The sequence below is a fragment of the Dendrobates tinctorius genome, unplaced genomic scaffold (genome assembly GCF_039654945.1).
Source record: "Dendrobates tinctorius isolate UK_male_01 unplaced genomic scaffold, ASM3965494v1 ptg000395l, whole genome shotgun sequence".
NCBI classification, from domain to species: Eukaryota; Metazoa; Chordata; class Amphibia; order Anura; family Dendrobatidae; genus Dendrobates; species Dendrobates tinctorius.
This window is the reverse complement of record NW_027362061.1, coordinates 2,607,871-2,634,427: the sequence shown is the minus strand read 5'-3', so window position 1 is coordinate 2,634,427 and position 26,557 is coordinate 2,607,871. Positions and strand designations below refer to the sequence as shown.

The window sequence follows — 26,557 nt, the reverse complement described above, 5'->3', positions numbered from 1 at the left end:
TTACCGGGACTGTTCATTGGAGATAGCGGTGATTATTCATTGCTCTTCAGTAGCGCGCAGTGTCAGCCACTGGCTTCCTGCTGCTGCCGGCGGTCACGTGTGCAGCTACTTATGATAAATGAATATTCATTGGATTCATTCATTCATCAGGAGACTATTTAATATTGAACTATATTCAAGCGAGACTAGACGAAGAAAACCCTGAAATCATGTATCATGTTAACCAAAACAGTCAGAAAACTAGCCTCATATTGGGCGACCTCAGACTATATACTGTGTAAGTTTATAAGCCCCTCCAGTGTCAGGAATAGATAGTATGTGACAATACAATATATACCACTCAGGGAACACTTAACTGTCAGAGATAATTTCCATATTCATACTAAATAATGGCACAGATCTCCCAGACATTATGATTGCACATATCTCTAGTCTCTATAACGATATTGCACTCATTCCCTGACAGACTGCAGCATGGCCATTAGTTAGAAGCTGCTAATGATCTTTGGAGCAGGTAAGTTTTCCCTGAGTGGTACATATTGGGCCGTCTGAAGACTGAGTTTAGTCTAGGACAATTTGTCTGCACTACTAATTAACAGCAGTTACATTACCAAACTAGGGCAGTCCCTATAGGAGAAAAACACAAGAATTATACTGTATTGTCACATTCTATCTATTCCTGACACTGGACTGGCTTATAAACTTACACAGTATATAGTCTGAGGTCTGGGATCTGCCAATATGGGGCTAGTTTTCTGACTGTTTCGGATAACATGATACATGATTTTAGTTTTTTTTGTCTAGTCTCGCTTGAATGTAGGTCAATATTAAATAGTCTCCCGATGAGTCGCCTTTGGTGAGGACGATGAAACCCGTAGAAATGAGAGGCTTGGAGAGTGAGTGTGTATACGTCACCTCACCCTATATACTGAACTGTGGGGTACATGTTTTTTCTATTAGTCACCTACTGACTAACCTTCAGGGGGTGAATTATGGGTATAGTTTTACATTTGGAATAAAGTTTAGTTTTATCCTTTTGTCAGCAAACATGAGGAATGACAAGAGACAACCCATTTAAGAAGATTCAGTTTTGGTTAAAATTATTCCAACACTATGAACATAAAAAAGGCTTCTCCCCTATGTGAAGTCTCTGATGTTTATTAACAACTGATTTCCAAGTAAAACATTTTCCACATTAAGAAAATGAAAAAAGCTTCTCTGTGTGACTGCTCTGATGTCTAACAAGAAGCACTTTCTGGTTAAAACATTTCCCACATTAACAGGAAAAAGGCTTCTCCCCTGTGTGGGTTCTTTGATGGCTATCAAGACTTATTTTCCATTTAAAACATTTCCCACATTCTGAACATGAATATGGCTTCTCTGCTGTGTGGATTCTCTGGTGCTTAACACAATTTGATTTATTGTTAAAACATTTCCCACATTCTGAACAGGAAAAAGGCTTCTCTCCTGTGTGGATTCTCTGGTGCTTAACACAATCTGATTTATTGTTAAAACATTTCCCACATTCTGAACAGGAAAAAGGCTTCTCCCCTGTGTGAGTTCTTTGGTGAGTAACAAAATGTGATTTACGTGCAAAACATTTCCCACATTCTGAACAAGAATAAGGCTTCTCCACTGTGTGAGTTCTATGGTGATTAACACAATCTGATTTATTGCTAAAACATTTCCCACATTCTGAACAGGAAAAAGGCTTCTCCCCTGTGTGAGTTCTCTGGTGATTAACAAAATGTGATTTCTGGTTAAAACATTTCCCACATTCTGAACAGGAAAAAGGCTTCTCCCCTGTGTGTGTTCTATGGTGAGTAACAAAATGTGATTTACGTGCAAAACATTTCTCACATTTTGAACAGGAAAAAGGCTTCTCCCCTGTGTGAATTCTCATGTGGTTAACAAAATGTGATTTCCATGTAAAATATTTCCCACAGTCTGAATATGAAAATGACTTCTTTCCTGTAGGAGCAGTTTGTTTTTTATTGCCTCTTTTGTGACTTTGATTTTCTTTAGTAGTCGGTAATGAATCTGAAGATGGGACCTGTTTCATAGGATCAGATAACAGATCTTTGCTGTGAATGGATGATGGTATATCTGGAGTAATATCAATCACTTCAGTTGTATCTTGTAGGATCTCAAGATCATCAGATTTAAAAATTGAAGATGTCAGCTGTCCCTCTGATCTCCTGGTACAGTCATCTGCTAAGATAAAATACAATTATTATTTTTAATAAAATATCCCAGTTTTATATTTTTGAACATTTCTGCTTACACTGTCCATAAAAATGGCAAGTTATGTAAAAAACTTTATTTATTTTTATCAAGACCATGACAGTTCACAGTCTAATAGAAAACCTTGTTGGATGAACCAGTAGTGTGCGGTGTTCAACTGTTTGTTCATTCTGCCTCCCAAATATTGAATAAAAAGAAACCAATCAATGTTATGTGGGCGAAAATAATACCAATTCTCATCTCACAAAAAACAAGTCCCCACTCAGGTCCATCATCTGTCAATGGAAAAACAGAGGTTCCCACACTATTAGTGGCTCAAAGGCTGTTGAAAAGCAACAAGGTTTCCATAAACCAATCCAGCAAAATCCGCTCTCACTTCGGAGTCTTGCAGTGTGCGCAAACAACATTTAGGATCCCTGTATTTAGTAATATTATAGTGAGAAGAATCTGCTTAATTTGCGGTGTGTGTCTCCTGGAGCACAATCTGGGCACTATGTGCTGGGTAAGAAAATGGCAAATGTGTGATTTTCACTCTCCAACATCCACTGCATATTCATTTCTGGAAAGTGGCTGTGGAGTCAAAATATTCACTCCTCCTACACACGTGGTCAAAGTTGTTGGTACTTCTCGCTTGATGACAGAAAAACCCACAATGGTCACAGAAATAACTTGAATCTGACAAAAGTAATAATAAATAAAAAATCTATCAAAATTAACAAATGAAAGTCAGACATTGCTTTTCAGCCATGCTTCCTCAGAATTTAAAAAAATAAAACTCATGAAATAGGCCTGGACAGAAATGATGGTTCCCTTAACTAAAATATTTTGTTGCACAACCTTTTGAGGCAATCACTGCAATCAAACGATTTCTGTAACTGCCAAGGAGACTTCTGCACCTCTCGACAGGTATTTTGGCCCACTCCTCAAGAGCAACTGTCTCATGTTTGAAGGTTGCATTTTCCAGACGACATGTTTCAACTCTTTCCAAAGATGCTCAATAGGATTTAGGTCAGGGCTCATAGAAGACCACTTCAGAATAGTCCATTGTTTTCCTCTTAGCCATTCTTGCATGTTTTTAGCTGTCTGTTTTGTGTTGTTATCCTGTAGCAAGACCCATGACCTGCGACTGAGACCAAGCTTTCTGACACTGAGCAGCACATTTCTCTCTAGAATCCCTTGACAGTCTTGAGATTTCATTGTTCCCTGCACACATTCTAGAAACCCTGTGCCAGATGCAGCAAAGCAGCCCCAGAGCATAACAGAGCCTCCTCCATGTTTCACAGTAGGGACAGTCTTCTTTTCGTGATATGCTTCATTTTTCTGTCTGAGGACATAGAGCTGATGTGCTTTGCCAAAAAGTTCAATTTTTGTCTCATCTGTCCATAGGACATTCTCCCAGAAGCGTTGTGGCTTGTCAACATGTAGTTTGACAAATTCCAGTCTGGCTTTTTTATGATTATTTTCAACAATGGTGTCCTCCTTGGTCGTCTCCCATGAAGTCCACTTTGGCTCATATACTGATGGATGGTGCAATGTGAAATTGATGTTCATTGAGCTTGAAGTGCACCTTTAATATGTTTAGGAGTTTTTCTGGGTTCTTTTGTTACCATTCATATTATCCGTCTCTTTGATTTGTCATCAATTTTCCTCTTGCGGTCACGTCCAGGGATGTTGGCTACAGTCCCGTGGAGCTTACATTCCTGAATAATATGTGCAACTGTACTCACAAGAACATTAGCTGCTTAGAGATGGTCTTTTAACTTTTACCTGTAACATGTTTGTCTATAATTTTTTTTCTAATCTGAGACATCTCTTTCCTTCGCTTCCTCTGGTCCATGTTGAGTGTGATACACCCCATGTCACCAAACAGCACAGTGAGTATCTGTAGCCCTCTATACAGGCCATTCACTGATTCCAGGATTGTAGACACCTGTGATGCTAATTAGTGGACACACCATGATGTAACATGTCCCTTTTGTCACATTATTTTCAGGTGTTCCATCATTTCTGTCCAGGCCCATTTCATGTATTTTATTTTTTTTTTTAAAAAATCTGTAGAAGCATAGTGGAAAAGCAATGTCTGACTTTCATTTGTTCATTTTCATAGATTTTTTATTTATTATTACTTTTGTCAGATTCAAGTCATTTCTGTGACCATTGTGGGTTTTTCTGTCATTAAATGAGGGGTAACAACAATTTTGACCACATGTATATAGATTATAACCCTCAGTGAATTCATTTATAAAATGGAATCACTTTATGGGGATTTTGACTATTCTGTCAGGCTACTTTCACACTTGAGTTTTCTTGCTGCGCGTTTTTTGCGCATAAAAACGCATGGAAAAAACGCATACAAACGCTGCATTTTTTTCAAGCATTTTTAAGCGCATGCAGGAAAAAACGCAGCGTTTTTATGCGTTTGTATGCGTTTTTAGTGCGTTTTTAGTGCATATGCGTTTTTTCAAGATTGTTTGTCCACACCCAAAAAAAAAAAAAAAAACAATCTGCCAACACACCCGACCAATGGGACATCAGTGGCGGTGTGGTATGTTAATATATAGACTATGTCTACAGTATTCTTCACATTTGCTTGATTTTTCTCGTGTCAACATGGATCTGCGCTGGAAGAGTTTTCACTTCAACTTGGATTTGGACATCGCGATGGCTCAGGCGTATGCAGTTGCTTGCCATGAACAAAGGAAGAGAGAGAGGCAGTGAAGACGGCAGCGGTGGCGTATGTGGATACATCCGATTGTTGAACTCCGGGAGAGCCATGGCGCATACCACACCCTCTACAGTGAGCTACAGGCAAACCCGGAGAAATTAACAGATTATATCCGGATGTCCCAAGAAAGCTTCAGGGATTTGCTTGGTCGTGTCCAAGAATCCATACGGAGACAGGACACACAGTTCCGTCGTGCGATTCCTCCTGAGGAACGGCTACTGGTGACATTACGGTACGTAATATTTTTAAAAACCAAGTGGTTGGGTCTGATAGTTTTTTTTTTTACATGTACTATTCAAAATCTTGGCTAATTATTTTTCGTGAATGTACTAATATTTTATTTTATAGTTTTACAAAACCATATACAGAAATATTAATTTTAATTCTTTCTCTGTTTTGCAGATTCCTGGCGACTGGAGAAACCCTATCTTCACTCCACTTCCAGTACCGTATTGGAATCTCTACCTTGTCTGGAATTGTTGCGGACACCTGCCGGGCTCTCTGGAATGTTCTTTGTCCAGAATTTATGCCCCTGCCCACCACTGAAAAGTGGATGGAAATTGCTGACAAATTCTGGACAGGCTGCAATTTCCCCAACTGTTTGGGAGCTGTTGATGGTAAACACATCCGGATAATCAAGCCCAAAAGGACTGGATCTGAGTACTATAATTACAAAAAGTACTTTTCAATAGTACTCATGGCCATTTCGGAATCATAGAATCATAGAATCGTAGAGTTGGAAGGGACCTCCTGGGCCATTTGGTCCAGCCCCTTGCTCAAAGCAGGATTCGCTAAATCATCCCAGTCAGATGTCTGTCCAGCATCTGTTTGAAGACTTCCATTGAAGGAGAAGTCACAACTTCTCGTGGCAGCTTGTTCCACTCATTGATCACTCTAACTGTCAAAAAGTTTTTTCTAATATCTAATCTGTGTCTCCTCCCATTCAGTTTCATCCCATTGCTTCTAGTCTTTCCTTGTGCAAATGAGAATAAAGTTGATCCTTCTACAATGTGACAGCCCTTTAGATATTTGTAGACTGCTATTAAGTCTCCTCTCAGTTTTCTCTTTTGCAAACTAAACATTCCCAAATCCTGCAATCTTTCCTCATAAGACAGGGTTTGCAAACCGGTCACCATTCTGGTCGCTCTTTTCTGAACTTGCTCCAGTTTCTTGATGTCTTTTTTAAAATGTGGTGCCCAAAACTGGACACAATATTCCAGATGAGGTCTGACCAAAGAGGAGTAGAGGGAAATAATGATTTCACGTGATCTAGACTGTATGCTTCTGTTAATACATCCTAGAATTGTATTTGCCTTTTTTGCTGCTGCATCACACTGTTGACTCATATTCAGTTTGTGATCTATTAGTATACCCAAGTCTTTTTCACATGTGCTGTTGCTTAGCCCTATTCCTCCCATTCTGTATATGCTTTTTTCATTTTTATTGCCCAGATGTAGTACTTTGCATTTTAACCTATTAAAAACCATTCTGTTAGTTGCTGCCCACTTCTCCAGTTTATTTATATCTTTTTGAATCCTCTCTCTCTTCTCTAGTATTAGCTATCCCTCCTAGCTTTTTGTCATCAGCAAATCTAATCAGTTTACCCTCAATTCCTTCATCTAAATCATTGATAAAGATGTTGAACAATACAGGGCCCAGGACAGAGCCCTGTGGTACCCCACTTGAGACCTTCGTCCAACTGGATGTGCAGCCATTTACGACCACTCTTTTGGTCCGATCACTAAGCCAGTTATGAATCCACCTAACAGTTGCCTTGTCCATTCCATACTTAGTCATTTTTTCAATAAGGATTGTGTGAGATACTTTGTCAAATGCTTTGCTGAAGTCAAGATATAATATATCTACAGCATTTCCTTGATCCATCCAATCAGTGATTCCGTCATAGAAGGAAATTAAGTTAGTCTGACATGACTTATTATTAGTTACAAACCCATGCTGACTCTGTTTAATCACTTCATTCTTATCCAGGTACTGACATACATGTTGTTTAATAATTTGTTCAAACATCTTTCCTGGTATAGAAGTCAGACTCACCGGCCTAGAGTTGCCTGGGTCCACCTTCTTCCCCTTTTTGAAGATAGGAACAACATTTGCTCTTCTCCAGTCTTCTGGGGCTTCTCCTGTTCTCCAAGAATTTTCAAAGATTATGGAGAGGGGTTCAAAAATTTCTTCTGCTATCTCCTTCAGTACTCTGGGGTGTAATTCATCTGGACCTGGAGACTTGAATTCATATAGGTTAGCTAAGTGTTTCCTCACTTTCTTTCTGTTTATAGATATCCTGGATTCTTCTATTCCCTTAATAGGACAGTGAAGAACAGTTGATGTTACATTTCCTTTCTGAGAGAAAACAGATGCAAAATAGGAATTTAAAATTTCGGCCTTCTCAACATCCTGTCTTACCATTTCATCATTTTCATCCTGTAAAAATCCTATAGCATCTTTGACTTTTCTTTTCCTTTTGACATATCCCCAAAATCCTTTATTATTGCTTTTGACATCTCTTGCAAGCCTCAATTCATTTTCAGCTTTAGATAATCTGATTTGTGCCCTGCAGGTTTTGCAGGCAGCATTATATTCTTCTTTAGATATGCCTCCCTCTTTCCATTTTATAAACATTTTTTTCTTCCTTTTTAGCATGTGCTTAAGTTCTGTGTTCATCCATCCTGGTTTCCTTAAATGCTTCCTATTCTTCCGTCTTTTCGGAATTGTTAACAATTGTGCTTTGAGAATTTCATTTTTCAAGATTTTCTGTATTGAGCTTATCTGTACATTCACCGTTTGTGTCCGAGGATCACCCTCTTCTGGTGAAGGAATGTAGTGAGGCTGATTTGGATGAAAGAAATCAAACACCTGATCAGGTGGATTGTGACTGGGTAACAGGAACTTCAGATTAGATATAAGGCAGCCGACGCCCTTCTGAGTGGCTGGTGATTTCTCTGCTGGATTCTTGGAGACCAGTCTGATTTCTGCTTCTCAAAGATAAGTTTTTGCTCTGCTATTGAACTTATTAGTTTTGGTTTTGTTTACCTTGTTTTTTGAGTTCAGCCATCCCCGGCTGGGGATGTGCTGTATTCTTATTCCTTGATCAGTGTTCTCTTTTGCTCTGCTTTCAGAATATTCTGAGTGCTGATATAGGGTTTGAAGTCTAGTGACTTCAGGATCCTTTTTGCTTATTAGTTGTGTTGGTAATATTTTTAGCAGGGCTTTCTCGGATTGCAGACAGCAGCTTTTCTGTCCTGTCCTTTTTAGTTAGCTTGGGCCCCATCGTTTGCTCAACCTATCTTTCTATCTGTGTTAGAGTTTTCATCTTATTTCACCGTCATTATATGTTGGGGGCTGCCTATTGCTTTGGGGTCTGCTCTGGGGCAGTCAGTTTTTCCCTTTTCTCTCTTTAGGCTTATTTAGATCTCCGGCTGTGACGAGGTGTCTAGGATCACCGTGGGAACGCTCCACGGCTACTGCTAGTTGTGTGATAGGATTAGGGGTCTGCAATCCGCTAATTTCCAACCTCTCTGATTTTCTGGGCTGAGCTTGTGTTTTGTTTTTTCCTCCTCGGTGACTCAATCATAACAATTTCCCATCCTTCCTGGACATTTTTGTCTTTAAGGATATCCAGCCATTGGATCCCTCCAATTCTCTTTCTGAATCCCTTAAAATCTGCCTTTCTGAAATCTAACCTTGACGTCTGAGTCTTCACAGGTCTTCCTCCTCTAGTTATCCAAAATTCTAAAATAGCATGGTCACTACCTCCTAGGGTCCCAGCCACTTTTACCTCCTCAACCATTTCCTCCCTGTTTATAAGGATTAGATCCAAGGTAGCAGTTCCCCTTGTTTTCTCCCCTACCTTTTGGAAGATAAAGTTGTCAGCAAGAGAGGATAAGAATTTCCTTGACCTGTTAGTTTTGCCTGAGAGAGATTCCCAACAAATGTCTGGATAGTTGAAATCTCCCATGACAACTACGTCATATTTTTTGGAGAACTTGGCCATTTGATGCATAAAGAGTTCATCCATATCTTCAGCTTGCACAGGCGGCCTGTAGTAAATGCCTACAATGGTGTCCTTTCCATTGTTCTATCCTTGTATTCTTCCCTCTGAAGCTTCAATCTCTGTGCAGATATACGCGTTTCTAACATACAATGCAACACCTCCTCCTCGTTTATCAAGTCTGTTTCTTGCAAATAAGTTGTATCCTTCTAGTCTTGTATTCCAATCATGTGTATTGTCCCACCAAGTTTCAGTGATTCCAATGACATCATATTTCTTTTCCTGTGTTAGTAGTTCCAATTCTCCTTGTTTGTTGCCCATGCTTTGTGCATTAGTATAGAAACATTATAGTTTGTGATTGGTTTCTCTTTCTCCAATATTTTTATTAATTAGATTCTTTCGTCTTTGTTCTTCCTTTCCACTTCTAATAGCAGAGTTCTCAATAGCATTTGTCAGGTGTATGGCTTTTTCTGGTCTTTTGCTTCCCTTCCCATGTTGTTCTAGTTTAAAGCTCTCCTTACAAGTGTAGCAAGGCGACTTCCAAATACATGTTTTCCAGTCTTCGTAAGGTGCACCCCATCTCTAGCAAGTAGTCCATCGTAAAGGTAATTCACTCCGTGATCCATAAATTCAAATCGTTGCTGATGGCACCATCGACGTAGCCAGTTATTCACCTGCAGAATCTTATTCCACCTCCTTGTTCCATGGCCATCCACTGGGAGGATGGAAGAGAAGACCACCTGCGTTCCCAGTTCTTTCACTTTCTTGCCTAAGTCTTCAAAGTCTCTGCAGATGGTTTCCAGGTCATTTCTTGCCGTGTCATTTGTCCCCACATGTAGTAGCAGGAATGGGTAGTCATCTGTAGGTCTGAAGAGTCCTGATATCCTGTCAGACACATCTTTAATTTTTGCACCTGGAAGACATCCGGATGCCGGATGTATGTTTGTAGCAGTGGACATTGGAGCATTTGGCCATGGTAATGACTCACAGGCTTTTAAAAACTCAGACATGGGCCGGAGGTTGTATGGCAAACAATTTAATTTCCCTATGCCACGGCCTCTTCCCCACACCGAAGCTCCGCCACTGCCCTTTGTAATGGTTGGGGATGAGGCTTTTCAAATGTGCGCAAACCTATTGAAACCCTACTCCAGCCGGGACTTGGACCACACCAAAAAAATATTTAATTACAGGCTGACCAGGGCCAGAAGAACTGTCGAGTGTGCTTTTGGGATTCTTGTCTCAAGATGGCGAATTCTCGGCACAGCCATTAATCTTAAACTTGAAACAGTCGATGAGGTGGTGAAGGCCTGTGTGGTTCTACATAATTTTGTGATAGCTAAAGAGCACCCGACCTTTGAACTCCATGATGATGCTCCTAACCCATTGCCTGAATTCACTCAGCACCCTCTCAGGTCATCCGTTGAAGTTGGCCAAATGAGGGACCAATTTGCGGTCTACTTTGTCTCTGATGTAGGACGGGTGCACTGGCAAGATGAAATGGTGTAAATGTTTTTGTTTGTTAATGTTAATAAAAAACCTGATTTGCTACCAGTACCGAGTGCACTATGCTTTTTACACTCCAATAAAATAAAAAAATTCCCATGTATACCTGTGAATTCATGATGTTCTCACACCTGGGCAGGTAAATACACATATGAGTTAAAATGCAGCATCGCTAGTCTGCGTGAAATATATTGGTACGTAAGCAAAGCTGCAGGTTAAATATGATATGTGTATTAACCAGGCCATGATTGATCAATATAACCAGGCCATGATTGATAGATAAATAGTTATGATTATGACATTTGAGCGACTTTGGTAGGATCGGGTTTCAGGAAACCAAATTTTTTTCAAATGAAACTTGTACAACTAGTGTTAAAAAAGGATTTGTTCAAAACCTAACCCGAATGCAAGTCAATGGGGAATAAAAGTCTGCATTGAATGGATGAATGTAATCAGCTCAATTCCAACTTTTATTTCCCATTGTGGTAATGTTTCGCAATAAACTTGCCTTTTTTTGGCCCGAAAACCAGATCCTAGTCGTTAAAACTCTAGTTATAATACTAGGCCTTGGTATTTAACAATTATACTAGGCCTTGGTATGACTATACTAGGCCTTGGTATTTAACATATGATGTGTATTTTACCCATGAGTGGATTCAACACACAAGAGTATGTTGTTAATTACAAGGTATATCAATAATCCCCCTTGCCTAGAATCACAGTAAGTGAAATGAGGATGGTAAAAACAGCCAATCCTCCAAACATTTTTTATGACACCTTGCAAAGTTAAAGTCGCATTGTGTGTACGGTGCAGTGTGTGTGAGCGGCGCCAAAAACATTAATCAAACTTATGGTGAACCAGAAATTTGAATTTATTTTGAAACAGAAAAATTAAACAAAACTTTATTTTTTTCTGCGTTTGGGGGTAGATGGTTGCAAGTTGGGGGTATGCAGGGAAGATGCAGAACTTACAGTTGAAGAAGGTGTTCTAGGGGAAGGGGCAACAAAACTTGTGGGGGAAGGGAGTCCAGTTATGGGACTTGAAGTAGAAAAGGTTGAGGAGATGAAAGAGGTTCAGGTACATTGGTCCGAAGTGCTTGTTTACACAAACTTTTCTGCCTGGACCTATTTGGGCCCAATGCCCGCCTTGATTGTTGGCGCATTGAACTTAGAGCAAATAACGAATGTGGGTCCCCCATCTGCTGCTGTGGCTGCTGCTGCTGCTGTGGCTGCTGCTGCTGTGGCTGCTGCTGTGGCTGCTGCTGCAGCTGCTGATGCTCTGTGGTGGCAGTGGCAGTGCTCGTCCTTGCAGGAGGACTGGTGGCGGCAGTGATGGTCCAGGTTTGCGGAGTGGTGGTGGCAGGGCTACTACATGTTGTAGTGTTTGTGGCAGGGCTGTTCCACATTTGCGTAGTGGTGGCTGTGCTCCAAGCATGCATGGGGGTGGCGGTGGTGCTCCAGACAGGAGCAGCGCTTGCCATGGTGGTGTTGGTGAAGTGACCAGCTGCACTCAGACTTGTGGTGGTGTAATGGTGGGTGTCCTGGCTTTGAATAGAGGTGTCCGTGCAGTGGTATGCAGCACAAGTCGGTAGTGAGGTGAAGCGAGTCAATGGTGGCACAGGTGGAAATGACACCACTGACTGCTGCCCATACCGATTATGCTGCATAGCCTGCAAGAAAGCATTGTTGCAGGCCTGCAGCACAATCAGCTGTTGCTCAGGACTAAGGTGTTCCGCCATGCCCTTTTCAATCTTACTAAAAAAATGGTGCGCTGGTCTGTTGAGGTCGGCCTCCAGACGGTCAAGGCGCTGTTCGACAGAAAGGAAGTGGTGTTGCATGTGGTTAAAACCACGTTCCATGAGTGAAAAACCGTTTTCCTATCTGTCGGACAGCGACTTGAGGCTGGCATTAAAGGCCTCGCTCAAGTGCATAAACTCAGGCAAGACATTCCTGTCCAAGGCCCTCTGCCGCTGGCAGGTAGTGCCTGCATAACCAGTGGCAGAGACCTGGGACAGGGGAACACCTGATGGACCAGCTTCCTGGTCACTAGCTGTCTGTGTGGCTGACCTGCAAGGTGCTTCCTGGCTGTCGGATGGCTGGGACAGGTCAGAGGACGTCCGATGAAGGACCGCTCCAGGGCCAGGTTGCAGGGTGCTGCTCCAGGTGCTGTGGAAGAAAGGAAAATCATTACTATCATGCCTTTACAAGAAGCATCAGCTGTGGATTAGAAAAACACAGATTAATATAAATAAAAACCCAAAAATTATAATACTTACGATCTGGTGGCAAGGACCGGACTTAGGAACTGCAACGCGTGATAGTGACGGTATCTTGTTCTTGTCCTTGACGCAGATCCACTGCGAACCTGGCCCTCAGCACGAACATCACTGTTGAAGCGGTCCTTGATCGAGCGCCAACGTGTTCGGACTTTGTCCACTGTTGGAAAAACAAACCAACAACATGAACAATTGTGTTTCATGCACGACATATGCTATCACTAAACCCAACAGTGCCATCAAGGACAATAGTCACAGTGGCACAATACAGCAATACAATACCCAAAGCAGTCACTGTTGAGCCAGATGACACTGTTGGGTTTCCTGCTAGAATATATCTAGCCCGAAACCCAACAGTGCCATCAAGAACAATAGTCACAGCGGCAAAATACAGCAATACAATACCCAAAGCATTCACTGTTGAGCCAGATGACACTGTTGGGTTTCCTGCTAGAATATATCTAGCCCAAAACCCAACAGTGCCATCAAGGACAATAGTCATAGCGGCACAATACAGCAATACAATACCCAAAGCAGTCACTGTTGAGCCAGATGACACTGTTGGGTTTCCTGCTAGAATATATCTAGCCCGAAACCCAACAGTGCCATCAAGGACAATAGTCACAGCGGCAAAATACAGCAATACAATACCCAAAGCAGTCACTGTTGAGCCAGATGACACTGTTGGGTTTCCTGCTAGAATATATCTAGCCCGAAACCCAACAGTGCCATCAAGGACAATAGTCACAGCGGCAAAATACAGCAATACAATACCCAAAGCAGTCACTGTTGAGCCAGATGACACTGTTGGGTTTCCTGCTAGAATATATCTAGCCCGAAACCCAACAGTGCCATCAAGGACAATAGTCACAGCGGCAAAATACAGCAATACAATACCCAAAGCAGTCACTGTTGAGCCAGATGACACTGTTGGGTTTCCTGCTAGAATATATCTAGCCCGAAACCCAACAGTGCCATCAAGGACAATAGTCACAGCGGCAAAATACAGCAATACAATACCCAAAGCATTCACTGTTGAGCCAGATGACACTGTTGGGTTTCCTGCTAGAATATATCTAGCCCAAAACCCACCAGTGCCTTCAAGGACAATAGTCACAGCGGCACAATACAGCAATACAATACCCAAAGCAGTCACTGTTGAGCCAGATGACACTGTTGGGTTTCCTGCTAGAATATATCTAGCCCGAAACCCAACAGTGCCATCAAGGACAATAGTCACAGCGGCAAAATACAGCAATACAATACCCAAAGCAGTCACTGTTGAGCCAGATGACACTGTTGGGTTTCCTGCTAGAATATATCTAGCCCGAAACCCAACAGTGCCATCAAGGACAATAGTCACAGCGGCAAAATACAGCAATACAATACCCAAAGCAGTCACTGTTGAGCCAGATGACACTGTTGGGTTTCCTGCTAGAATATATCTAGCCCAAAACCCAACAGTGCCATCAAGGACAATAGTCACAGCGGCAAAATACAGCAATACAATACCCAAAGCAGTCACTGTTGAGCAAGATGACACTGTTGGGTTTCCTGCTAGAATATATCTAGCCCGAAACCCAACAGTGCCATCAAGGACAATAGTGTCATGTCGGACACTGTTCGCACCAGGGTGTCCGGCAGATAGCGGAAAAACCCCATCCTACCACATGGTTCTCAGCGGTGCTGGTTGGTCTTTCGATCCGGCTTGGATTGGGTTAACCAGGTTGTCATTCTGGCTGAGGGCTTAGCCACGCCCTCTGTCTTTAAATTGCCCTGTGTGACTATGGGCGTCGCCGACTATAGCTCTTGCCTTGTGCTAAGCGATACCGGTCTGGAGTGGTGGTCTAAGGAGCATACGGTTGCTGGTGTAGTATATTCCATTGTTGCCATTTTGCCTCCCTGTGTTGTATTATTTGGTTGCCCTTGCACATTACTGTATTCCCCTGTATGTACGCGGTGTGGTGCATTTCCGTTATCCCTGTCCATACTTATTTGTGGGGTCTGGTGTTTGGTCTCCTCACTGGGTGGAGGGTGGTGGGTTCAGCTTAGGGCTGGACAGGAGACAAGGACAGGGTGGAGGCACAGGCAGGCACACCTTCAGTGTAAACCCTGGGTTGAGGGTCAGACAGGGTTTCCCCTAGTCTGAGGGACACCGCAGGGGCCCCGGGGTTTCAGCCTAAAGTTACCTAGGCTTCCCATGACATTATAGTCGGCCCAAAAAAAAAAAGAAAAAAAAAAGAGGATTATTTACCATGGATCCTATAGTCTCCATAACCAAGCAGCTGGAGGCTCTGTCCATTCAGGTCACTGAACTGAGGGGGGCGGTCCAGCAACAAGGCCTCTCAGTTCCTGCTGTGCAAACTGAGGCAGCAGTCAGGGCAGCTGAACCTAAGTTACCTCTCCCTGAATGATTCTCTGGTGATCGCTGTAAGTTCGTTGTATTTCGTGAATCCTGCAAATTGTATTTTCGCATGCGTCCTCTCTCCTCAGGAAATGAGGCTCAGCGTGTGGGCTTGGTAGTTTCCTTGCTGGGTGGTGACCCACAAGCATGGGCGTTTTCACTACCTTCTGATTCACCAGCATTTGAGTCTGCAGACCTTTTTTTTCTGCTCTGGGTTTAATCTATGACGATCCTGACAGACTGGAGTTAGCAGAGTTTAAAATACACTCTCTACTCCAGGGTGAGCGACTGGCGGAGGATTATTGTACGGAATTTCGTCGCTGGGCTGTGGACACTCAATGGAATGACCCTGCACTAAGGAGTCAATTTTTGCATGGGGTTTCTGGAAGGGTTAAACAAACTCTGCTAATGTATGAGACTCCCGCCTCTCTGGAGGCTGCTATGGTACTTGTTGTACGCATTGATCGCCGTTTTCGTCAGAGGTCGCAGGAGACATAGCCTGTGGGGGGAGGGGCAGTCTCTGGTGAGGTCGCCCCAGGTGAATCCGTGGAACCTATGCAGATTGCTGGTATATCACATACACATAATAACAAGCATAAATGTCCCTTGCCCAGAAAGCAAGGGGTCTGTTTTTTTTGTGGCAAAAAAGGACATTTTATTAATGCTTGCCCCCTGGTACCTAAGAAAGACATGCCGGCGGAAAACTGCTAGGCTCAGAGGGTTTGGAGGAGTCTAGTCTGAGCCTTTGCATATCCTCCGTGGTGGTCTCCCAGTGTATGCTCCCTGCCAAGGTAGTTATCGGGGGCCAAGAGCTGTCGATTACTGTATTTGTAGATAGTGGTTCAGCCGCTAATCTCATTGATGAAAAGTTTGCGCGTACTGCGGGATTTAAGGTGGAGACGCTGCCTAATCCTATCCGGGTGGTTACCATCAATGCCTCCCCTCGCTCACAAGGGGAGATTAAAGAGTTTGTGGCTGATGTAAAACTCCACATTGGGGTCCTACACTCTGAGCGGGTAACATGTAAGGTGCTCAGTAATTTACCTGCTGATAGTTCTGGGGTTTCCATGGTTGTCTATGCACAATCCGGTGATTGATTGGAAAACCCAGGACATAATTCAGTGGAGCAGATACTGCTAGGAGAGTTGTCTGGCCACGTGTATCTCCGCTGTGACTCCCAGCATCCCGGAGCCACTGCTGGACTTTGCTGATGTATTTTCTGAAAGAGGTTGTTCAGAGCTGCCACCGCACCGACCCTATGACTGTGCTATTAGGTTAAAACCGGGGGCCAAGTTACCAAAAGCCAGGATGTTCAATATCTCAGGTCCTAAGAGGCAAGCTTTCAAAGAATACATTGCAGAAAGTCTAAGCAAAGGGCACATCAGGCCTTCATCATCTCCATTGGCGGCGGGGTTCTTCTTTGTCAAGAAGAAAGATGGCGGATTACGCCCGCGTCTGGATTTCAGGGAACTCAACCAGATTACGGTTCATGACCCCTACCCGATGCCACTGATACCCGATTTGTTCAACCAGGTGTCTGGTGCCAAATGGTTTTCCAAGCTTGACCTCAGGGGGGCGTACAATCTCATAAGAGTCCGTCAAGGGGATGAATGGAAGACGGCATTTAATACCCCTGAGGGTCATTTTGAGAATTTGGTGATACCATTTGGGTTGACGAGCGCGCCAGCAGTATTTCAACATTTCATAAATGATGTCTTTTCTCATCTCTTGGGGAAATTTGTTATTATATACCTTGATGACAGTCTTATTTACTCACGCGACCGTGATGCACACATAGAGCATGTTAGGCAGGTGTTGAAGTTGCTCAGGGAAAACAAGCTCTATGCCAAGCTTGAGAAATGTGTATTTGTCGTCCAAGAATTACCTTTTTTGGGTTATGTAATTTCCACCTCAGGGTTTAAAATGGACACCGCTAAGGTGCAAGCGGTGCTGCAGTGGGAACGGCCTGATAATCTCAAGGCTCTTCAGCGATTCCTGGGTTTTTCCAACTATTATAGGAAATTTATTAAGAATTTTTCTATGATTGCTAACCCGCTCACCGACATGACGAAAAAAGGTACCAATTTTTTTGACTGGTCTGAGGCTGCTGTGCGCGCGTTTGAATTCCTCAAAAACAGTTTTGCTTCAGCTCCCATCTTGGTTCAGCCTGATGTCTCCCTACCATTTACCGTGGAGGTGGATGCATCAGAGGTTGGTGTGTGGGCGGTACTGTCTCAGGGTCCATCCTTGGGCGAATTGCATCCGTGTGCCTACTTCTCCAAGAAACTGTCGCTGGCCGAGCGTAATTACGATTTTGGTAACAGGGAATTGTTGGCCATCAAGTTGGCATTTGAGGAATGGCGACACTTCTTGGAGGGGGCTGTCCATCATATTACTGTTATAACAGACCATAAGAATCTGCTTTATTTAGAGTCTGCTAAACGCCTGTCACCCAGACAGGCTCGCTGGGCGCTATTCTTCACCCGGTTCAATTTTTTTGTGACACACCGACCAGGTTCTAAGAATACTAAGGCGGATACCTTGTCCAGATGTTTCCCGGGTGGAGAGCCACATGAGGATCCGGTGCCTATACTCCAAAAGGGAGTTGTGGTCTCGGCTCTCACGACAGAGGTTGAGGCAGAGATTGCTGATGCTCAGGAGGAGGTACCGCCAGATCTGCCTCCTAATAAATCGTTTGTGCCACTACACCTACGCTTAAAAGTGTTAGGGGAACATCACGATACTGTCCTGGCAGGTCACCCAGGAGTTAAGGGCACTCTGGAACTTGTATCACGTCGTTTTTGGTGGCCCAAAATCCGGCAGGACGTGGCCTCATATGTGTCAGCCTGTACCACGTGCGCACGGGCCAAGACACCACGCTCCCGTCCTGCTGGCACATTGCATCCTCTCTGTGTGCCCAGTAAGCCATGGACTGAGATTTCCATGGATTTCATTACGGATTTGCCCTCCTCGGCTGGGAACACGGTCATTCTGGTAATAGTTGATCAGTTCTCTAAAATGTCGCATTTCGTTGCTTTGCCATCTTTGCCCAATGCGAAGACCCTTGCTCAGGTATTTATTCGCGAGGTGGTCAGACTTCATGGTGTCCCGTCTGACATTGTATCTGATAGAGGTACACAATTTGTGGCAAAATTTTGGAGAGCTTTTTGTTCACGCCTAGGGATTAAATTGTCTCATTCATCGGCTTTCAGTCAAATGGGCATACTGAGCGTATGAACCAAAACCTAGAACAATACTTACGCTGTTTTGTGTCTGACAATCAGGAAGAGTGGTCGGCGTTTCTTCCTCTGGCTGAATTCGCGATAAACAATCATTATCAGGAATCGTCTGGGGAATCTCCTTTCTTTTGTGTTTATGGTCAACATCCCCAATTCTGTACCTTGCGCCAAGGGAGCTCTGCAGGTGTCCCTGAGGAGGACCAGTTGGGAGCACAATTGTCATCCGTTTGGAGGAGAGTAAAGCAGCGCTTGCTGAATGTAGGTTCTAGGTATAAACGTGTGGCTGACGGTAGACGTGTGCCTGGTCCGGACCTGTGTGTGGGTGATTGGGTGTGGTTGTCTACAAGGAACATCAAACTCAAAATACCATCGCTTAAGTTGGGGCCCAGGTTCATTGGTCCTTTTAGGATCATTCTCCGCAATTATTAACCCTGTGGCATTTCATTTAGAGTTACCTGCCGTATACAAGATACAATGTGTTTCACAAGGCGTTACTTAAGAAAGTCGTGGGTGCTGTTGATGTTTCTCCCGTGCCACCACCTCCCATCTTGGTGGATGGCACATTGGAGTTTGAGGTGTCCAAGGTGGTTGACTCTCGGGTAGTGCGTCGCACTCTACAGTACTTGGTCCACTGGCGTGGCTATGGTCCTGAGAAGAGGACTTGGGTGCCGGCCTCGGACATACATGCGGACCGACTGATTACAGTGTTTCATCGCCGCCATCCGGACAAGCCGGGTCCTCGACATTGTGAGGTTCCTGGGGTCCCTCGTAGAAGGCGGGGTACTGTCATGTCGGATACTGTTCGCACCAGGGTGTCCGGCAGACAGCGGTAATACCCCATCCTACCACATGGTTCTCAGCGGCGCTGGTTGGTCTTCCGATCCGGCTTGGATTGGGTTAACCAGGTTGTCATTCTGGCTGAGGGCTTAGCCACGCCCTCTGTCTTTAAATTGCCCTGTGTGACTATGGGCGTCGCCTACTATAGCTCTTGCCATGTGCTAAGCGATACCGGTCTGGAGTGGTGGTCTAAGGAGCATACGGTTGCTGGAGTAGTATATTCCATTGTTGCCATTTTGCCTCCCTGTGTTGTATTATTTGGTTGCCCTTGCACATTACTGTATTCCCCTGTGTGTACGCGGTGTAGTGTATTTCCGTTATCCCTGTCCATACTTATTTGTGGGGTCTGGTGTTTGGTCTCCTCACTGGGTGGAGGGTGGTGGGTTCAGCTTAGGGCTGGACAGGAGACAAGGACAGGGTGGAGGCCCAGGCAGGCACACCTTCAGTATAAACCCTGGGTTGAGGGACAGACAGGGTTTCCCCTAGTCTGAGGGACACCGCAGGGGCCCCAGGGTTTCAGCCTAAAGTTACCTAGGCTTCCCATGACATTTAGTCACTGCAGCATAACAGAGCAGGTAAAACGCCCTTTTGGAGGCTGCAGTGGCGCTGTCCCAGCCATCCATCAATGCTGCGGCCACCTCATTCCATAGCCGCCGGGTCACCACATTGTCCTTGTACAGCCGGTCACAGCTGTCCCACAACGGACCACGCTCCTGGACCAGGCGGATAAGCTGCTCATTATCCAGGCAAACGTCTTCATCTCGTTGTGGAACCTAGACAAAACACATTCATTAGAATATTCGAATTTTGAGTGAATAAAAAGTTATAAAAGAGATACAGAAAAGAGGAAATATAGAAGATAAAAAATAAAGAACATCACAAATAATTTGATACTTACATTACGTATCACCACCGGGACTTGGCTTGGCTGCTCCTGCTGTTCGCCCTCAGTAGTCACGTCCGCAGAAGATGACGATGTCTGAAAAAAAAAAAAAAACGTAAGAGATTTGGAGAAGCAGCAGATATACTTACCAAACGCACGAAAATAATCACCTCACGGTCTGCTTGCGCCAGTTCCTGCCGGGATGGGGAATATTCAGATTCCGAAGACATACTGCATGTAAAAATAATAAAACGCATTAGTACATATACAATTTAAAAGGACAGGCATACATTATTATATGTAATAATACTCACATTCTTGACGCTGAAGCTGGGATTGAAGATGGGTTCGTTTCTTGCAGAATTTCTGCTCTCCAGTGTGTCTGTATAGTTGTGGTACAGTGTTGGCAGACACCTCCTTTATATAGCCTTTTTTTAGGTTGGGAATTTTATAACTAGTCTAACTAGTGGACACCAAAAAAAACGCATGCGCCAAAAAAAGCATACATGCGCTTGCCAATGCGCACGTATGCTCATCCATAGGCCATAATGGTCAATTTTTGCGCAAAACGTGCGCATGCGTTTCTTTTTAAGCAGTTGGTCGGACCAAAAAATGCAACATGTTGCATCTTGAAATTAAAATCGCACACCCCAGAAAATGCAGCGCACAAAAAACGCATATGTGCGTATGCCAATGCGCACGTAAGCGCACCCATGTTAAATATAGGGGAAAAAACGCATGCGCACGTATGCGTTTTTTCCAGCGCAAAAAAACGCAAATGTGAAACCAGCCTCATTTAGTTATATTAGGGCTTCTGCATATAGTGTGTCTAATCTCATCTGGGATCTGTTCCTGCTGTCCAGCTGGAGTAATCTGCTCCCTACTTCAGCCAATTGGAAAGTACCACACCCTACTAAAGCCCAAAGCACATGGCCGGAATCTGCCAGATACAGCGTTGTTCTCCTCTGGTTCAGTCCTCTGTGCTCAGCTCCCGGCTTGTGTATTTGTTTTCTGCTGTGACCGTGGCCCGTTTACTGACAACTCTTGTGTCTTCTGATTCTGTATTCTGTCCTTCTGGGTCTGACCCAGCTACCTGACTATTCTTCTTGCCATCTAACACCACGGAATAGCAGGTAACACCATGGTCCAAGCCTAGGGGTCCCTGTGTAAGTCTAGGTCCATGTAACGGTGTTAAAGGGCGATGAGGAAAGCAATCCTTGGGATATGTAAAGCAGAGAAGGTAGTGCCAAGCATGTTCATGGTGGATATCTTTTGATGAGCGAGTATACTCATTGCTCGGATGTCCTCCAAGTATTTTGGTGTGCTCGGAGATTTAGTTTTTGTCGTCTCAGCTGCATGATTTGCGACTGCTAGACAGCTTGAATACATGTGGTAATGCCTGTTTGTTAGGGAATTCCCACATGTATTTGTCCTGTCTACAAGTCACAAATCATGCAGCTGAGATGACGAAAACTAGATCTCCGAGTACGCCAAAATACTTGGAGGACACCCGAGCAACGAGTATACTCGCTCATCACTAATTGTGTCTGCAAACTATTTCAGCAAGATCTTTATTCAAATAGCTAAATGGCGCTCCTTCCCTTCTGAACACTGTCAGCACATTCTACGTACGCTGTTATTTGGCTTTGTAGTTTATAGATCTGAGCAGGTAACGGTATCATATAAATCTTACTTTAACCCCTTCCTGACATCAGACGTACTATCCCGTCCATGGGACCCGGGCCCCTATGCCCATGGACGGGATAGTACGTCTACCGCGATCAGTGGCGCCCACGTGGTGAGCGCCACTAATCGCGGCCGGGTGTCAGCTGATTATCACAGCTGACACCCGGCACAATGTGTCAGGGGCGGTCACGGACCGTCCCCGACACGTTAACCCCATGCACACCGGGATCAAACATGATCACGGTGTACCGGGGGGTTAAAGGGAAGCATCAGCAGGGAGGGGGCTGCCTCCGTGCTTCCCTGAGCCCCCCACGGCAGCGCAATGTGCAGCGCTGCTGCGGGGGGCTCCTTTCCTGCAGGGCCCCGAATCCAAGATGGCGACGGAGGCCTTCGGGGGCCTGCAGGAAGCTGGCTTCCTCAGTGCCTGCAAAGCGCAGGCATGAGGAAGCCTTCTGCAGTGCCTGTGACAGATCGCTGATCTGTCACAGTGATCTGTGATGTGACAGATCAGCGATCTGTCACAGGACAGTGATGTCCCACCTGGGACTATTTAATAAAGTTAAAAAAAAATAAAAAAAAGTTTTAAAATAAATTTAAAAAAATCGCCAAATAAATTAGAAAAAAGAAAAAAATATTCCCCCAAATAAATCCATTTTTTGGAAATAATAAAAAAAAACAATAAAAGTACACATATTAGGTATCGCCGCGTCCATAACGATCCGCCCTATAAAACTGTCCCATTAGTTAACCCCTTTAGCGAACCCCTTAAAAAATAAAAATAAAAACAAAGCAAAAAATAATTATTTATTTTCATACTGCCAAACAAAATGTGTAATAACGCGTGATCAAAAAGACGCATATAAATATCCATGGTACCGCTGAAAACGTCATCTTGTCCCGCAAAAAATGAGCTGCCAGACAGCATCATCAGCGAAAAAATAAAAAAGTTATAGCTCGCAGAATAAAGCGATGCAAAAATAATTATTTTTTATATAAAATAGTTTTCATTGCGTAAAACCGACAAAACATAAAAAAAACGACCTAAATGAGGTATCGCTGTAACTGTACTGACCCGAAGAATAAAACTGCTTTATCAATTTTATCGCACGCGGAATGGTGTAAACGCACCCCCCCAAAAGAAATTCATGAAACGCTGGTTTTTGTTCATTCTGCGTCCCAAAAATCGGAATAAAAAGCGATCAAAAAATGTCACGTGCCCGAAAATGGTACCAATAAAAACGTCAACTCGTCCCGCAAAAAATAAGACCTCACATGACTCGGTGGGTCAAAATACGGAAAAATTATAGCTCTCAATATGTGGTGATGCAAAAACTATTTTTTCAATAAAAAGCGTCTTATAGCATGCGACAGCTGCCAAAAATAAAAAACCGCCATAAATAGTAAATCAAACCCCCCGTTATCACCCCCTTAGTTAGGGAAAAATAATAAAATAAAAAAAATGTATTTATTTCCATTTTTCCATTAGGGTTAGGGCTAGGGTTAGGGCTAGGGTTAGGGCTAGGGTTAGGGCTAGGGTTAAGGTTAGGGTTAGGGCTGAGATTAGGGTTAGGGGTGTGTTGGGGTTCGGGTTGGAGTTAGCATTGGGGATTTCCACTGTTTGGGCACATCAGGGGCTCTCCAAATGCAACATGGCGTCTGATCTCAATTCCAGCCAATTCTGAGTTGAAAAAGTCAAATGGTGCTCCTTCCCTTCCAAGCTCTGCCATGCGCCCAAACAGTGTTTTACCCCCACATGTAGGGTATCAGCCTACTCAGGACAAATTACCCTTAGGAAAATAAAAAATTGGGGGCAAAAATATAATTTTTGTGGAAAAAAAATGATTTTTATATTTTCACGTCCGAGCATTATAAACTTCTGTGAAGCACTTGGGGGTTCAAAGTGCTCACCACACATCTAGATAAGTTCTGTGGGGGGTCTAGTGTCCAAAATGGGGTCACTTGTGGGGAGTTTCAATAGTTTAGGTACATCAGGGGGTCTCCAAACACACATGACACCCGCAGACCATTCCATCAAAGTCTGCATTCCAAAACGTCACTACTTCCCTTCCGAGCCCTGACGTGTGCCCATACAGTAGTTTTCTCCCACATATGGGGTGTCAGCGTACTCAGGGCAAATTGGGCAACAACTTTTGGGGTTCAATTTCTCCTGTTACCCTTGGGAAAATAAAAAAATTGGGGACTAATTGATCATGTTTGTGGAAAAAATACGATTTCTTTATTTTCATGCCCTGGCATTATAAACTTCTGTGAAGCCTTTGGGGGTTCAAAGTGCTCACCTCACATCTAGATAAGTTCCTTAGGGGGTCTAGTTTTCAAAATGGGGTCATTTGTGGGGGGTTTCCACTGTTTAGGTACATTAGGGGCTCTCCCAAGGCAACATGACACCCGCAGACCATTCCATCAAAGTCTGCATTCCAAAACGTCACTACTTCCCTTTCGAGCATCGACGTGTGCCCATACAGTAGTTTTCTCCCACATATGGGGTATCAGCATACTCAGGACAAATTTGACAACAACTTTCGGGGTCCAATTTCTCCTGGTACCCTTGGGAAAATAAAAAAATGGTGACTAATAGATCATGTTTGTGGAAAAAATACAAATTTTTTATTTTCACGCCCGGACGTTATAAACTTCTGTGAAGCACTGGGGGGTTCAAAGTGCTCACCACACATCTAGATAAGTTCCTTGGGGGGTCTAGTTTACAAAATGGTGTCCGAGCTCTGCCATGCGCCCAAATAGTGGTTTACCCCCACATGTGGGGTATCAGCGTACTCAGGACAAATTGCACAATAACATTTAGGGTCCTGTTACCCTTGGAAAAATAAGAATTGAGGGTGAAAAGATCATTTTTGTGGAAAAAATATGATTTTTTTAATTGTGCGGCTGTATGTTATAAACTTCTGTGAAGCCCTTGGGGGTTCAAAGTTCTCACCACACATCTAGATAAGTTCCTTAGGGGGTCTAGTTTCCAAAATGGTGTCATTGGTAGGGGGTTTCCACTGTTTTGGTACATCAGGGGTTTTCCAATCGCGACATGATGTCCGATCTCAATTCCAGCCAAAAACGTCAAATGGCGCTGCTTCCCTTCCGAGCTCTGCCATGCGCCCAAATAGTGGTTTACCCCCACATGTTGGGTATCAGCGTACTCAGGACAAATTGCACAATAACTTTTAGGGTCCTGTTACCCTTGGGAAAATAAAAATTGGGGTGAAAAGATCATTTTTGTGGAAAAAATGATTTTGTAATTGTACCGCTGTACGTTATAAACTTCTGTAAAGCCCTTGTGGGTTCAAAGTTCTCACCACATATGTAGATAAGTTCCTTGGGGGGTCTAGTTTCCAAAATGGGGTCACTTGTAGGGGGTTTCCACTGTTTAGGTTCATCAGGGACTCTCGAAACGTGACATGGCGTCCGATCTGAATTCCAGCCAATTTTGCATTGAAAAAGTCAAACGGCGCTCCTTCCATTCTGAGCTCTGCCATGCGCCGAAACAGTCGTTCGCCCCCACATATCAGGTATCAGCGTACTCAGGACAAATTGCACAATAACTTTTGCAGTCCAATTTCTCCTGTTACCCTTGGTAAAATAAAAAAAATTGAACCTGAAGTATTTTTTTGGTGAAAAAAAATTAGATGTTCATTTTTTTTTAAATATTCAAAAAAATTCCTGTGACACACCTAAAGGGTTAATAAACTTCTTGAATGTGGTTTTGAGCACTTTAAGGGGTGCAGTTTTTAGAATGGTATCACTTTTGGGTATTTTCTATCATATAGACCCCTCAAAGTGGCTTCAAATGTGATGTGGTCCTAAAAATAAAATGGTGTTGTAAAAATGAGAAATCGCTGGTCAACTTTTAACCCTTATAACTTCCGAACAAAAAAAAATTTTGGTTCCAAAATTGTGCTGATGTAAAGTAAACATGTGGGAAATGTTAGTTATCAAGTTTTTTGTGTGCAGTATCTCTGTGATTTAAGGGCATAAAAATTCAAAGTTGGAAAATTGCGAAATTTTCAAAATTTTCGCCAAATTTCCGTTTTTCTCACAAATAAACGCAAGTTATTTGAATGAAATTTTACCACTAACATGAAGTACAATATGTCACGAGAAAACAATGTCAGAATCACCGGGATCCATGGAAGCGTTCCAGAGTTATGACCTCATAAAGGTACAGTGGTCAGAATTGTAAAAATTGGCCCGGTCATGAACGTGCAAACCACCCTTGGGGGTGAAGGGGTTAAGGGATCACCCTCACACTAATACCAGGAGGTAGGTGGATCCTCCAGGTCGTAAGTTCTATAGAAAAGGGCTTTCAATGCCCAAAGTCATTTGAACAGTTTTGGGTGGAGGAGAATGTTGTGGTCTAGAGGCAAAATGGTGATCATGGTAATACGGCCGGACTACACCACCGATAAAGCAGCCACAGCCGGTGACTGAGAGGAATCTGTGACTTCTCTGGATTCATTGTTTACTACTCACCTGGGTAGTCATATGTGGTTATCTCCTCTTTACACCACTCATCATCTCTCACATATGTCTCTGTAGTATTAATATGGGTCAGATCTTTACCCTGAAACAAATATTGTAAAAGTCACAGACAGATGGAGAAGTCCCATCTATGATCAGCTCTAATCCTGCCATCTCCACCGTTCTCATTACACAAGTATAAAACATATAATACTGGTGGATAAAACAAGACTGAGCACAAGACCTTCACAGCCGTCTACACATCATAG

At 43.5% G+C, this 26,557-nt stretch overlaps 1 pseudogene; it reads right to left on the bottom strand.

The window, feature by feature from the left end:
• Positions 1-1,111: 1,111 nt before the first annotated feature.
• LOC141076231 (uncharacterized) overlaps positions 1,112-26,557 on the bottom strand; it is a 60,113-nt pseudogene continuing 34,667 nt past the window's right edge.